Genomic DNA, 5,726 nt, shown 5'->3' with positions numbered 1-5,726 from the left:
GATATCTCTATGTGTGCCTTGGTCTTATGCCAATAGGATATGTAGTTAGACTAGATCTATGTATTCATATCCTTACCATATTGGTATTGTGTAATTCCCTATATAAAGGCTCCTATCAATGAATAAGATGATGACTCTCTTACTATCTCTTTGTCTCTACACTTTATCCTTTATTACGTTATCATGCACTTTGTTATAACCCTAGAGCCAATAGCCCACCATTTTTTTTCTAAACCCTAAAAACCAAAATCCTAAAATCGGGCAGCCTTGTTTTTCCCGATTTCCGACCAAAATTCTGACTGCCCTCCACCGGAATTTTATATCCCCAGAAAGCTCTCTCCGCCCCGGATCCAACGCCGCCGGTCTCACCCTAAGAACCGGCAGGAAAGTCTCCGAACCGGCCGCCGGAAGATTCCAGACTGCTGTTGCTACCGACCACCGGTTCACCACCTTCCCTTGCTCCGATCAACCTGAAATTTTGACAGCAGCTTCCCCATCCAGAGCTGCTCCTCCTATCAAATTTTCAGCCCCAAATTCGAAGTATAAGTAGGCGAAACATTATTTCTCCTCTCGGCAGCCTCTAGAAAGGTATGTTTTTTGAAACCTTAAACTTTTCCAAGTTCAATAACTCGGGGAGGATAAAATCCTTTCCTCTCTTGGGATTTTGTGCGTGCAGGTACCCAAATCCCGGAATTTTATTCGAGGGTCAAGAGTGTGTTTGATCACTCTTGTTTCTTTGTCCGGGTTGTGTTTGATCAACCCCGACCTTTCACCGGATTGTGTTTGATCAATCCAAGGCCTTTTTCCGAATTGTGTTTGATCAATTCGCGGCTTTTCCGGATTGTGTATGATCAATCCGAAGGACAAACCATTAAAAGCATCGTTTGTGACCTCTATCGAGTCTCATAACAGCTTGGTTTTGTATGCAAGAGCAATGTAACATTCTGCTCCTTTGAGTTTTGACATACTAGATGCCTAAGGCGGATCTTCGCTTGGCATCTGTGGAACCTTTCATTGGAAAGGATTAAACCACATGTTTTGACCCCCAGGCTAACAAGCCTAGATGCCGAGATGCCACATCGACAAAAGCCTTCAATGACAATCTGTGCAAAAAGTAATGACCACAAAGTACTGTGGAATGCACTCATGGAGCGTTTCTCGAAACGTTCATATAACTCTATTTGTTGAGTTATTAGTCAAGTGGATTGCTTACCACCTTAATTGACTACATATTGTCGATGATCTTTTGTGGCATCATGATCCATAATCTTTAGCGGATTCGATCATCATCAAGTTCTCTAGGTCCTCCAAGTTGGTGTGGAATTACCAACGAGACTTGATTTTCATCATACAAACAGGAATTGTATATACGCTAATGTGATAAACTTATTTGGGATTATCCCCTAATGTGGGGACAACAATATGGGTCATGGCAACGGCAGAAACGTCGTGCCGATGTCTAGAAAAGATGGGGAGGTGTTGCCGGCTCTAATAGCGACACTCCTGGTCTAGACACCATTTTGTCAAAACTACTCACGTCAGCTCATGACATTAATGCAACCGTTGTGGATCTTCGGATCACTGGTTCAAGATTGTCAAGCTCCTTCAAATTGTGAATGCATACAAAAAGGTACGGAAAATCAATATGAGGACAAGAACGTCATCCTCATGATCGCGAATTTCAAAGATTCGGATCCTGCTCTAGCTACCCATGACTTTGACGTCATCGGCTAGACATTGATTTTCGTTCCAAGCTTTATGTACTAAGGCGTTGTATCGACGTCCTTTGTCTATCTGAGACCTCGATGTACTCATATTAGCAATAATGAATGCCTTGAGAATTTTTTCGAAGTGAAACTATTCTCCTCTTATGGTTCATATTGATTTACAATCAAGATGTACACTTACATCGTCCTTAGAAACATGACATATTGTGCCGATTTTGGTCCCTTCCTTTGAAGGTGACTCATGGCACTGCATCCTCAAGGAGGATCGCTCACGTGTTTCCGGTTAAGTCTTCTACCCTATAACGGATTTATGATGATCAATTGTTCAACTAGGCTCATCCAAGCTCAGTGTGATGTCTTAGAATTGTCCGAAATTAAGGAGATAGTGGTTTTAAGTGTGCCTCGCACTACCGACCCTCCACGGACATGCCTGGTCATACTGACTTGGAGTTACCGAAAGCTTTTGATTTTGGATCCCTTTACGCTATTAAACCAATTGCCGTCTTGCAAAAGACGTTGAAGACTTATCAAAGCTGGAAAATTATCATCATGATCGGATCCTCTAGGTCCTCTGAGTTAGTTTATGTTCATGTCAAGGAGCTTTTGCTAACTAGTCATGAAGTTTACGACCTTAGAACGATCGAAAGGACTTGGTTTTGATCATACACACATCACTTTTGGCTAAGGCAAAAGCCTACATGCCACCTGCAAGTTTCACAGCTTCGCACATGCCAAATCTGCGAAAAACAGCAATCTGTCCATTCTGGACAGTCAACTTCGTTTGAGCTTTGTAAACAGCTCTGGACGAACCAGACAGTGAAATTTATATCATTAGAAAGCTCTATGAGTCTAGTTTTCAGAACTTTTCACGGTTCGTCCATATCTATTTTAACGAAGAAGTTATGGCTGTTTTAGTGTGCAAAGGTCATTCTGCGCGGAAATTTTTATGCACTCTCGGGATTGTAGCTTTTCGTAGCTTCTTTCAATCCTTCTAAATGGTTCAAGTAGAACTATTTACTCGCCTATCTACTCCTTGTAGTTATGTCTCATAGAGACATTGAGTGCTTCGCAGATAGTGGAACTATCCACAACATTCTAAGGAACCATGTTGAGCTTTAAAGACATTCATGCTAATGGTTTTCATTTGAAAACACATTGTGAGAATGAACAAGAATTCTTTTGTGTATACCTCCTCATGAATGCGAACTGAAGCGCATCCTGGAGAAATTCATGAGTCAATCTAGTGAACTGTATGTCACTACGATTCGAATATCGAATCCCATGTTGTCGCCAAACATGATATTTGGGACACCGACTCATATAGGCTTTGGTTTGACCAAATTGGTCAACCTGGAAGAGATATAATGGTCCAAATTTTGAGAAATTCTCATGGACATCCATTCTTCCTCTCAAAACGAAGACATTTGAGATCTAGCATCACCATGAAGCATGGTGGTGACCCGGGGGACATTGACGTCACCCGAACACGACTCTAACTTCCTGGAGGTCGTCCGGTCAATTCCTCAAGCAATTGAGGTGCACCGGTCTTTCCTCGATGTCGCATTGGCCCCCTGCAATGCTCATTGCTCGTTTTGAAAGCCTATTCTTTAGCTAAATAAGGAGTGAGACCCTCCTACGCTAAATAACACAAAAGTGAACATTCTATTCTTACATCAAACTATGTAGATAGATACAACCAACTTGCGGACACCTTTTTATGCTTTATGGTGTTGGTTGACATGTTAACACACTGGTCACGTGTTACACTATTATCTACTGCTTATACTTCTACGGGCTCACTACCCATTCTTTAAAGAAGTTCATCGGGATGTAAGTTGAAGTGTCTTGTACCCCATGTTCACACTCAATATGGTCTCACCGAGGCTATGACCAAGCAACTTTAGCTTGTCGCTCGAACATTATTGATGCGCACCACTCTTTCTATTGCGTCTTGGGGCTATGCAATATTTGCATGCAGCTTTACTATTCATCTACGACCCACCATCATTGAATTTTGTTGTACTACAGCTCGTGACTGTGTACCAGGATTGACACGAAATTGCAATCCTTGAGCTCGGTAGGATTGAAACGGATCTCCAATCCTTGAGCTCGGCTAGATGTTATTTCTAGGTGCCAAATCGCATTGCCACTGCGTACAATGATGGGTCATTTGAGATGAATAAGTTTAGGTTGGATATGAACCTCCACCTATAATCCGCATATGTAGGAACCTTGTCAGGCGATCTTATTCACCGCTAAATTGCGGATTGTCACTTTGATGAGACAATATTCCCGCCGTTAGGGGGAGATAAGAACACAAGTGTTCAAGTGGAACGACGTGAATTGTCGTGGTTTGTCTCCACTAAGTCTCATCTTGATCTCAAATGCTTATAGTGTTAAAGTGACGAGATCACATGCTGCAAATATGTCTGCAAGGATTGATGTCCTACAAAAGGACATGGCGCGACCAAAAAGTGTTGGTCTTGACGCCATCACCATGGATGGTGATATGGTGACGCCATATAGTGGCAAAATTGGTGTCACAAGGCCGTGTGGCTCCCTAAAAGGAGGGAGGCCCTTAGGTTCGATATTGTCTTGCATTAGAAAGAAAGCGAGCTTGGCACAACCTGATCCATTGATCAATGATACTCAAATCCGTCTCATGAAGTCTTAATTGTGATTATCGTTGGGGGACGCCTCAATTTCAAATCCAATCCATATAGAGATCTCTACAAGTATTACACTAGTGTACATGAGGACGTGAGATAATGAGTCTACTATCGAACCACCCTTCGTTGATGGATATCAACTTCGTTGATTGGCCTAATGGAAAGATACGATCCAGCATTAACAAAGAGATAGGTCCTTGGGCAGGTGATGCCGACACCGCAAGCTAAACCCTATCAACTATGCCTTTGTTAGATAGCGTAGTGAGAGTAAGAGCTTAGACTCACCTTATGGCCCAAGGTCTTTCACTAACACGCACTGGGATCAACTACGATGAGATATGCTCTCGTAATGGATGTCATTGAACTCCACTACTTTGTCAGTTTGGTAGTTTCCAAATAACTGAACATGCAGCCTATGAATGTGGTCATAATAACATCTCTATGGGATCAGAGATATACATGAAGATCTTAAACGGACTTCATTCATCCGAATCAAGTGGCTCCAAACCACAGGAGCATGCGTTTGCTAAATGTACTGAAACGCACATGGACTCTACTTGATTTGGAAGGGATATGGTGAATTATGCCTTTGCGTGTTCATTCCGGATTTACATGGACTCTTGATGGATCAAGAGATGTCAATATGTATCAACATCCGAAGAAAAAGATCTTGGGAAGACATGGTCTCGATAAGGCACTCAATGACTGTATTGATGATGATTTTCCATCAATCGGCTTAGGCGCTCTATAACTAGTGAGGCCTACATATACTCCCATGATTAGTCAAGGTCTTTGCTCTAAAGAGAGATCCGTTGTTTTGTCTAAAGCAAGATGACAAATATGTGTTAAGAGATCGAGTTCCCATCTAAGTACAATAAGACGCATCAATGTACTCAACACAATACGAAAGACTTGACATCTCATTCGTTATGAAAAGTTGTAAAGCTAAGTGTAGCTATGCGCCCACGCAACGCCAATGTAATGGCAGTAATTCCTTTTTCAATACTTAATGGTATGAAAGGTTGAGGCTTATTCTATCCCTACATAAGAAAGACACATCAAAAGCGAAATCAGAATCTGCCAAGTTTTATAGGTCAACTTCCACGGGACCTATAGGAAATCTCACTCACTGGAAAATGGTGAAATTGGTACCATTGGAAAGGTCTATGTGTCTACTTTCCAGAGACACCAACCATTTGATCATACCTATCATATTGAGTGAGTTATGGTCGTTTTCGTAAAGTAAGACGAATCTGTCCGAGAATCTGATTTTGGCAAAACAGTCAACTTCGACGGGACTTTGTGAACAGCTCCTGATGAACCAGAATGT

Source organism: Fragaria vesca, linkage group LG6 (assembly GCF_000184155.1).
Source record: "Fragaria vesca subsp. vesca linkage group LG6, FraVesHawaii_1.0, whole genome shotgun sequence".
Classification (NCBI taxonomy): domain Eukaryota; kingdom Viridiplantae; phylum Streptophyta; class Magnoliopsida; order Rosales; family Rosaceae; genus Fragaria; species Fragaria vesca.
The sequence above is the reverse complement of the archived record's forward strand: the minus strand, read 5'-3'. Positions refer to the sequence as shown.